Source organism: Sinohyriopsis cumingii, chromosome 8 (assembly GCF_028554795.1).
Source record: "Sinohyriopsis cumingii isolate HCF-2022 chromosome 8, ASM2855479v2, whole genome shotgun sequence".
Lineage (NCBI taxonomy): Eukaryota > Metazoa > Mollusca > Bivalvia > Unionida > Unionidae > Sinohyriopsis > Sinohyriopsis cumingii.
In genome coordinates this window covers 81,701,883-81,713,111 of record NC_142968.1, presented here as the reverse complement: position 1 = coordinate 81,713,111, position 11,229 = coordinate 81,701,883, and the positions used below count along the sequence as shown (strand labels likewise).

At 32.0% G+C, this 11,229-nt stretch overlaps 1 long non-coding RNA gene across 1 annotated transcript; it reads left to right on the top strand.

Annotated features, from left to right (window-relative positions):
• The first annotated feature begins 140 nt into the window (after nt 1-140).
• On the top strand, nt 141-8,051 carry LOC149793986 (uncharacterized). Its single transcript, XR_016422600.1, has 3 exons — nt 141-264; nt 7,042-7,072; nt 7,862-8,051. It is a non-coding gene; the product is annotated as an uncharacterized LOC149793986 (long non-coding RNA).
• Nucleotides 8,052-11,229: the final 3,178 nt, after the last annotated feature.

Below are 11,229 nucleotides of genomic sequence, written 5' to 3'. Positions count from 1 at the left end.
TTGACCTACGATTATGATTCGAAACGATGTTTATCCTTGAATTACCATTTGTTAAAATATTAAGCACTATGAAAATGTTGTAACGTAAAGAATATAAAACCTAAGGGTGAATGCTTTTTGATATCTCTGATTCCTTTATCATTAGACCAAAACCAGGCATAAGGACGGAGCAAGCTTCAAACACTACTGGTCCTCATGATGAAAGAGAATATGCAGAACCAGATAGCAGTGGAATCGAAATGGCTGAATACCTTGAGGCTATTCGTAAGTATATGTATATATAGATGTATGTTCGCCTTATCAATGATGTATCACGAAAATTATAAAGTTTTCTTTAAAAGGAAACATTTTAACATCTCGTGGTATATAAGTGATACAGCGTACATAACTATATATATACTGTATTCTTGTCACATATAAATACATATATTTCCCCTGTGAACGTTGTTAAGATTTACTGCAGGCAGTTGTGTATTGACCGAGTGATCGAGCTCCTCACATTCACCGAGTGTGTCCGCTACAAAATGTAGTTCTATGCGTTTTGTGGTTATTCGAAATCATTTTGCATATTGATAAGTTCGTTGTTTCATTTATAGTTTTTATATTTTTCTTATGTATATATACGAAAATGTGCATGAAATGAACGGATATAGAGCATAGTCCCAGTTCGATTGGGTCTTTATTATTAGGACTTTTTGCTCTGGTGTCAGGATAATCTGACTGGGTGGAACATCATGCTACATGTCTGCGGCTGGATACTCCAGTGCTAGACATAACTATAAACTACCACACTGCAGTCATCGTAGCCATAAGACTGAATGTTTTTTTTAACTACGTTAAATATCCAAAAACACACATACACAATTAGGTTGGATTAGATTGAATTTGAAATACAACGGATATTTAATGTCAGGTTCCATTGTTGTGAAAATTATTTAAGTAAAATTACCTCAAATTACGAACAGAATTGTGTCAGTAAGAGACACTTTTTATCTTATTAATTAATCGAATTAGTAGCGTTACTCAGATTTTCTTTAATCTTTTACAAACTGAATATAGCAAACCGTTCGCGTGAAATTGAACATTTTATGACTCCCCCAATTGACGTAACGATTTGCTGGTAACAAATAGAGTTGTTCTAGTTTTCAAGAATTATTAGTAAGCAGGACAGCGCAAGATAACCTCCACGTCTATTACATAAATCAGTGGCATTGAGAATTCCTTCATTACCGAAGAATGTAAGTTATAATAACCCATTTGTGATGAACGTTTTATTTGATAAGCCATATGCATTTGTCAAAGATGTTTAGAGTTAAAAAGTTTTATACATTTGGACACAGGCACAGTTTTTTTAGTTTCCAGAATACCGAACTATAGATCACATTTACCGAATCGAGATGTAAACATTTTTCCACTTTAAGATGTATTGTCAAGTTAAACCGTGCTATAGTTTGATAACATATGCAATATAGAAATAATATTCACAATCTCGGATCGGAAATAAGTGAAATGTTTATATTCGAAAATACAAAATCTTTTGTAGAATTTATATTGCAGTAGCAGTAGGTGTGTGAGATAATAAATAATGATTGTATCCTAAATAGTAGGTCATTGTTGCCTGTATAAGTGTAAGTTGAACATTTATATCGTCCCTGCATACACGACAATGGTTAGTTTTATGTATATACCTGTAGTAGTCTAAGTGGATCGACATATTTGTATTGCAAGTTTGAAATAAAACAGAAGAGCACGTATAATTTACCGGTTTTGACTAGAGACATGCAGCATCATACGATGAAGAATCACTCTCTGTAGAAGGTTTGTTATAAATGATAATTGTTAACATCATAGCATATTTAAACAGAAAAGCGGTTACTAATACTTTCTGAAAAATAAAGAAACATTCGTGTAACATTTTCATCCCAATGTGCAGACACTGTTCATATTCCGTGAATTATGTCTTGATATAAACGTGTCGTAGCCCAGACAAAAAGGTTGAACTCAGTTGTGAAGCAATTTTAATGTCTTCAAAATTAGGTCACATCAATCGAACTCTTCTAAGCAGGATACATCAAGAGTACACCCACATTGTTGCCAATAGATTAAAGGATAGAAGAATTAAGGAGCACATACAATTTCTAAGCAATGTTTTTATTCTCAATAATCTAGAAATATAGGTCACAGTGGTCCTATGTTTTGTTTTGGCCCAACATTTAATCATAAGAAAGTCACTCATGTCAATTTTGATGTTAATTCGTGAAGTAGCAGTGGCGTTTTATATAATTCAGACAAAGAATACAAATATATGGAAAGACAGATAGGGAAAAAGTCAATTTAAAATAAATGACAGCATATGAAAGAAACATTTAAAACATCTTCAAAATGTATCCTTTGCAAAAACAAAATCGATTATCATAAAGATTTGTGAAACAATGGTTTATATGCTAAGCATCTCATTTCTAAAGAGGACATGGGATCCCTTACTGAACTTTCAATTGATTAACTATTATTTGCAATTTGTAAGTTTAACAAGACGTACCATTAGGCTCTATGACTGGTAAAATACGTGTCATTTCTTGTGTAGGCTTGTGAGATTTATTGAGGGGCTGTGCATTCAAATAAAAAAATGCCAACCAGATTAAGACAATGTCTTTGCTATAATTGTTAGATCAAATTAAATCATATTATATATTATAATAGTTCAAACAAAATTATCTTCAAGTAAAAGATAATAATACATCTGGTTCGAAAGCAAAACTAAACCCCTTCCCTTAAAATAAAATTATTAAACACAAAGTATAAGACAGAGAGAGTTTTGTTTAATATATAAAGTTTGACTTGATCTGACGTAGAAGTTTGAAAATATTGAAATATTTTTCCACCTAGCTTATATACATGATAAATGTTTGCTATCATATCATGGGCTAGTATATGTCACGCTTCCTAGCCGTTCGATGGCATCAAGTTAAGTGGATTTGGATATCGAAAATTATATTTTGCACGTGTGTTAGGCATATCTATATGGTGCACTTAAGTTTTGTCCATCCATGATTCTGGATTTTAAGGGACATTTGTAAACAAGAAATTGCATAGTCAAACTTTGTCTATTATTGCAGAGTATCCATTAAGATAATGACTATTAGTAATCAATATGTTTACTTGTTTCTGAGGTGAGGACATTGGTGTTTCACTTGAAAAGTCTATTATTTAATTTATGTCATGTTGTTTGCTAAACTTGAAGTAACCAGTTGAAATCAAACAGAAATAAATCAATTGAAATTCCTGTTCTAAATGACACACATCTTGGGTATTTTGTTATGTCATAGATCAGCCTGTACGTCAAGAAGACCATGTAAACAATTCTTCATTTATGTTTTATTACCAGTTTTGTAGAATCCCATTTAGTTGTGTTTTCATTTATTTGAGAGGAATTATTTAACTAAATTATTCACTGGAATTGCAAAATAATTGATGGGGTCCCTACGAGAAACTGGAGACCAACTGAGGTCCTCGCTGATGACGGGTGGTAATTGAGCAAGTATTTCTTTCGGCTGGTCATTTAAGATTCAGTACGTATTATCACAAGATGTTTAGTCATTTGTATTGGCTTAAAATTAAACGGGATGTTTATAACTATTTTAGATCTTGTCACATGTCTCAAATAATAGGACAACTCAATCACTGTACTCATGGAAAACAAAATTAATGTTTGATAGTACTACAAAGGAAAGAATTCGTCATCCTAGTGTTGCCCATGCCTAAATCTCTTCAGGGAAAGTAATATATAACCACAAAATACTGTTAAAGTACTACTAATAACAATAACAATAATAATAATTGATCAAAACAAGTGGATATATATTACAAATGTGGAGAGATAACCATTAAAATACGGCTAAGAAATGGTGAAACACTTTAAAAAGTATACTTTCAAATATTTAGCGATTTTAGCTACAAAATGTGTCTCGTGTTTTTTACGATTTCTCAAAACACATTCTCTAATTAATTATTATTACTTGTTGATATTATGGCTCCTTCATTTCTTAATGTTGTTAAGTAAGGTCTTGATAAGTAAATGTTATTATCCAATCAAGTCATGTTAATAGTATGTCATAAAAATCATGAGGACAAAAAGAGTGGTTTATGCAATGAAATGCACATTGCACTATTTGTTTAAATAACGTCTGTATTTACCGGTTACAATGTTTTCTATAATAAAGGCTATGGTTATCCTTTTCACAAATATGATATATGTTTTTACAAATAATATATTTCTTACCTAGTTAATAGGCATTTTAGGTCCATGTCTCTATGCTGTTGCTGCATTTTTGGCCAAATTATATAAACACATTATATGCAGCCTGTTCTGCTGTATGAGAGAAGCTCATAGTCTTTGTGAACTGGTTTATTGTGAAGAAGCTAATCATTGAGATTTATCTTTAGTTGTTTTTATAATGTCCGAAAATAGTCTTGTTGATTATGTTTGTTTCACGATAATCACAAATCTTCATCTTTGAGATAGTTCTGGCTCGTAGTATATCTTCTGTCACTTTACGTTTTCCAATTCATATTTAGGAGGCTTATCTAAAATTACCTACTCTATTTTAATAATGTCATCAATAGATTTAAAAAGTGAGCCTTTTGCAAATATAGAACTATATTTTGAGACCCAATTTCTGCGCTAATTCAATACCGTTATCCACAGTGTAGATATTTTTTCGTTCCGGCGTGCTTTAACTGGAGTAAACTAAATTAAATTATCATAATTATACTTATATTCATCGATGAGGTTAGCCAATGCTTTCATTCATTTTCTTGTTTTATTTTGAGTAAAATATTTCTACAATCGTCATTGTCAAGGTTCTATTCATTTCTTACACTAGAGAGATTCGTTTGTCGGAATGAGTAAGAAGACTCAGTACTTACCCTCTCCTAATATTCACTATGCATGAAGTTATTTCGTTTCTTAGAATATTATCCTTTCTGTTTATATATCCTTGCTATTATTTCTAAAAGACAAGTACATGTCATTTTCTAATTTTAATATGCTTACTTGTTTAGCAGAACTATATTATACAAAAACAGCCATTGCTAGCAAAATGTATTTTGTATTCATTGTTGCTTTAGTTTCTTGCATGTTAAAACTGCCTGAACGCATGTACGTTAAGTCCCTTGTAAAATATTTCAAACTTTTTCAATCAATGTTGAGTAAATACATGCATATGTATATATCCTTTTTCATGGATTATTTTAGGAAGGTATAAAGTTTGCAAATCTGAAATGTACAGTGATTCCTATATTAGACAATTATGAAATACCCAATACCAATCATCTGATTTAGAATTATCTCTAAATATGATATAACTTTGCTACCGAGATCAATCAAGTAATAAATCTGGACTTCAATTTTGTGACGTTTTAAGTCAGATGGATGTATAATAGAAGTTATTATAGGATTTGCTATTTCTCATCTTTATATGATACGTTCAATGAGGTAGAACTTGAGGAGATATGCTGCGTGACCGTAAAACCTGGTGAGAGTATGATTAGATGGAGTTTAATCAAGAATGCATCACTACACAGGATCTGCTTCCAAAATATCTCATTTTAAATAGATGTCATTTAATCACAATTGAATTATTTCATGAAACTTGGCGTCAAAATTACGGTTGGAATAGACCTGGTGAACACAGTAACAAACCTTACGTTTCTGTTTATATTGGGAATAAATGGTTGATTCTTTTTATCATTCTTGCTTGTCATAAATATTCCCACCTAAACAAAATTAAACATGTGCTTCTTTCATAAACCTGTTAGAGTAGCTCATGGTATTTTGAGTGAAACTTATCTTATTAGGTTTTATATGTAAAACAGAAATCACGAGGGCAGGTCTCATTAGTTGGGAGACCGTATAGTAAATATTAGTATTCCCTAAGGGGCACATGATCTACTATGGAGTTGACCTTATGTTTATGGAAATTTGGTTTACAACCAAACTGGGATGAGGGTAAGGATTGATTGCGTGGGAACGTTTGTGAAAACAATAAAGAATGTTTCAGAGTGATAGTGTGATTGTGTTTTGTCCTGGACGTTGCAGGTAGGTTTTCTATTAAATATTCTTGGTAGGTTGTGTGGTATATTATATTGCACATTTTGGTGTATACTGTTGACATGTACATTGACTATCCATCGTTTCTTTGCCTCATACGTGTGCAATATCTTTAGTTATAAAATGAAGGACAGATGGTTTCCAATACTGCTATAAGACATAGATCAGTCAATTCATCATCACATCACTTATCAAACTTAAATCTTTGGGGAAGGAGCTGATTGCAAAGAGTGAAACGTCTAAGCAAAGCGAGGCACATACATAAACAATGCTATCCAAAAGGCTTTTGTTATTTGCTTCAGGTACCAAACTCAATATATCTAAACCGATATCGAAAAGATAATAGTTCAGTTGTCTTGGAATGCATCGATCAATAGGCAATGCTATGTCAGCTAATTCAGGCGATACTGATGCTGCTATATAACAAATGTATTCATTACTCATTAACGTCGGAGAAGCTACATTTAGCAACAATGATATTGACGTATACGTCTATTCAAATTGACAAATAGTGAAGTGTTCACTTACAATTAGACGGCCAGAACATGTTACTTTTGAACAATTGTACATGCTAAAATAAGCAACCTTGAACAGATCGGCGGTAAACACAGCAATTTAAATGATGTTTTGAACTTGATGATTTATCAGCTTTCTCAACGAAACATGACATATCATTTCTTTATTCATTTTACACACTTTCTACGACAAAATGCGCACGTACACATCAGTATCTGTATAATGTGTTTAACTTAGTAAACACCAGCTTTTGTAGACAATACAATTATAACTTCACTAAACTAAACTCATTTTTGAAAACCTTAGAGATGTGTAAATAGGCCTCTGTCTTCTATAAAATTGTTGTCTTAGTTACAATAACTAAGCCAAAAGGCATCATTAAGGTGGTAATCGTTGTATTCTTAAATATGTTGCAGGACCAGGACCGAAAGAGGAAAGACTCGCTTGGTATGATTAATTAATTATAGTAATATTTAGTTGTACAAGAAACTGTGGTGATAATAAACAAGCATACATTCTGACAGGAAATAAGACAATGATGTGTTATAAGCCATCTTATGTTGACTTAGAGTAGAAACAAATTGTGAAACGAATGAACCTATGACATTTATGCATAGTATTCAACAAGGTACAATTATCTCTAGTACTGCATAAGACAACCATTGGCAGCATCAGCATAGTTCAGGACAAATACATACGCTGTACACAAAAGTATCCATCGTTACCTCTTATTTATTGCTCCACAATTTAGTAAAGCAATATGTGTCTTGTAGCTATTGTTTCATCTTACTTGATACTTTTAATATCTACTGGGAAAATCCACTTCTAAATTATGTAGGAAAATAATGTTTATTGATTACATAGAACTTTCTCTGCCGGTAATTTTCAATATGCAAACGATTGATTAGTTAGTGACTAAAATATTGTATTGTGCCATAAAACCGATGACATTATGACATTGTTTATATGCAATGCATTGACAGCAAATATATTTCACACCATTTATGTAACACTTTGCCTATTGTATATATTATAGACACTGGCCGTTGTCAGAATTTGTTTAGTGCTCCCTTAAAAATCATTTATATGCATGTATTGTTAACATTTACTATATTCCATTTATATTTTAATGTTTGAAGTCTTATTTTTAGATGAATTAAAAAAGTATAGAAGTATGACTAAGAATGTAAGCGCAATTGAGAATGTTTTTTTCTTATTTGATTTGATTGGTATTAGCCCTACACCCGGGAGGACCTTTGTCCCAGCTTATAACAATACTTTCCAAACAGCAAGTGCCAAAGAAAGGAAATATCAGGAGCCGCACAACAACATAATCGAATTGGCTGGATACTTAGAACTTATTGGTAAATTTCACTCTCTACCAACTCTCTTTCTCCCTCCCTCCCTCTCTCTCTCTCTCTTTCTCTCTCTCTCTCTGTCTGTCTTTCTATCTCTCTCTTTATATATATATATATAGAACGGAAATTGTTATCCTTGGACTTTGCAGAAGAATGTTTGATAATCCAGAATCCAGAATTGTTATTAATACAAATAAATATCATTATTATATTGTTTAAACAAATTATCTAACCTGTATGATAATACTGTCTGTCCCAGTCGCTATCCTTCACGCTGCAAATATGTTCAAAGTACTTCCGATTTCCACGATGGCTCTAATATTTCGTGTGTTCACTGTGCTTCTTAACAAACGCCATCGTATTGTTTCACCACATTATAAGAATATTTTAGAATATTCACCTTCGGGTCGTTGATTTGACTTGGTGGATATAAATACTCATTTCTCATGTAAAAGTAATGTTATGCTTTGTAACATATTACAGTTTTCTACTTGACATAGCGGTATGATGGTGTATGTTTCAAACGGAAGTCTTAAAGACAATCTATCGATAAAAGGTGCTAGCCATCGGTAGCTATTTACTTTGAACGAATGTTTTCCTCGTTAAAAACATTGAGCCTTTAATGTTTCTTTGTACTATTCTGGCATATTGTTTTATTTAATATCATTACATTGCTTTGATCATCCTTTTTGCTTTATATTATTTTTAGGAATACGTAAAAATAATACAGTACAACTTTGTGATAAACTATGAGTGGAATAATTTTGCAAACATCTCTATGAAAATGCTAAATCCCTCAAAAAGATTACACAATGTCCAACCACATATTTAAACAGGCTTACTAGATGAAGACATGCATTGTTTAAAACAGAAACAGTGCGGAAGGATGGCTGTTAACATAGATGATTTAGGTATCTGGGAATCGGAACAAAACATTTCCTTCCTTTTAATTGATAGTGCGAAAGGATGGCTGTTAACATAGATGATTTAGGCATCCTGGAATCGGAACAAAACATTTCCTTCCTTTTAATTGATACAAACATACAGTTTATGTTTTTATGTGGCAAATAATTTCTACATTTTAGTGTAAATATAATCGGAATGACAAAATAATCTCCCTACAGGCCTACTTCTTAGGCGAGTCTAAACTGCTGAAATTTCGTCATCGGCATTAATTTAAGAAATGTAGCAACATTTAACCATTCATGCCTTATTCGTATTAATGTTAGCATTATTTACACCGATTTGACATGGTTGCTTTCATCTTCCGGTTTGTGTGTTGTATGGCTAGATACAAATTTACATATTAAATATTTTCATTTCTATTCATTGTTCTTCTGTTCTAATTTTCTTCAACTTCAGCAAAACCATTGATTAACTTCAAATTAGGAAACCAATAATGCTTGCTTTTAACTATCGTCCTTTATATGCAATAAATGAAATATATATATATATATATATATATATATATATATATATATATATATATATATATATATATATATCATTTATTCCATATAAAGGATGATATTTAACGATGCATATATATATACATATATATATATAATAAGGCGAATAACAATAACAGGTGCACTTGATTAAGCAAGGGATTACGTGTATCAGGGATTGATTAAGATAAATACATCGATTTGTAGGTCATTACAAATAGTTTTAGTAACATCAACGAGCTGAAATAAACTAATTGAAACATAATAAAGTTAAAAGGTTGAAGTCATGATAATCAGCCTTGTAAAGGTTCGGAAAATAAGCGTTTTTCAATTTTAAAGTTTTGAAAGTTCTCCGGCTAGCTAGATACTGATTTTGCCCTGTTCGTTGTCATTTTATTGCATATATATGTAATAAATTTGGAAGAAAACCCTATTTTCTTTCCATTAATGTGGCACTTGCGCTTTTTCATCAAATGATCCACAGTTCCGCTGAATAATCATCACGCTATATATATGTACACATTAAGAGAATTAAGTATACTATAAAATAGAAAGAGAAAACAAATCAAGCAACTTTAATCCGTACTTAAACAAAGATTATATTTGCCGGATTAGATTTGATTCATTTTCAGCATGTACCGGATGCGAAGCTTTTAATTAGGGTAGCTTAAATCGGCATCACACTTGCATCAAGTACATGAGAAAGTCTTTCTTTCAAGGAATCCGTAACATTGATGTATCCAGGAATTAGCGGTTTTATCCTTTGCTACAGCAGTTCATTGCCTGTCAAGCTGTCTGCATGCTTACGAAAATATAATGTTGATTTAATGCCGTTATTCTCGTCTATTGTACGATGTATTTTTATGTATATCGAAATTGTTGTTTCAATTTTTCATAGTTGTCTTTTGCAAGAGTCATTTTGTAACTTAGAAGGTTCTGAAATTAATTTTGACCCCCGTCCTGGTTATGTTATTAGGTATTAGTTTCTTTATAAAATAAAGATAGTGCAAAACAGACTTGAATAGTCATATCTTAAACATGTTTAGTGGAGTCAGTCTTATAGTTATACTTAATGCTTATTTGAGATGATGTATTTCAATTATTCATTGAAATTACGCAGTGCGTATAGACTTGATGATGTCATGACTCTATTGAGACAATTGCTAATTAATTTAAAGACGTTCTTGATCATATAATTGTGATGCATCACGACTATTGACAGATGATCACATGTAAGACTAATGGCTCAACAGCATATTCAAGACTGGTCTTCATTTAGAATACCAATGTAACCCCTTTGGAACACTGGACTGGACTTCATTTAGGATACCAATTTCACCTGTTGGAACACTGGACTGGACTTCATTTAGAACACCAACGTAACCCCTTTGGAACACTGGATTGGACTTCATTTAGAACACAAATGTAACCCCTTGGGAACACTGGACTGGACTTTATTTAGAACATTAATGTAACCCCTTTGGAACACTATATACATCTGAAAGTTAGGATATTAATTTTCAGTTTGTAGTTTAGGGAAATAAATCAGTTGTTATGTGATTTTAGGTATTGAACGCATTTAGTTGATATTATTAAGCTCACCTGATTAATGCCAAATACGACTGTAACAACTCGTCTTAGATCTATCAAGAGGAAAATCCGGTCCATTTTAGGAAATGAGACTGCTGATCAAACCTTAGGATCATTTGACATAATTTCCTGACATATATTGTATACGATGCCCTGTACTCTTTCTTTGAATGGTCGATGTCGATACACATGCAATATCATTGGCTCG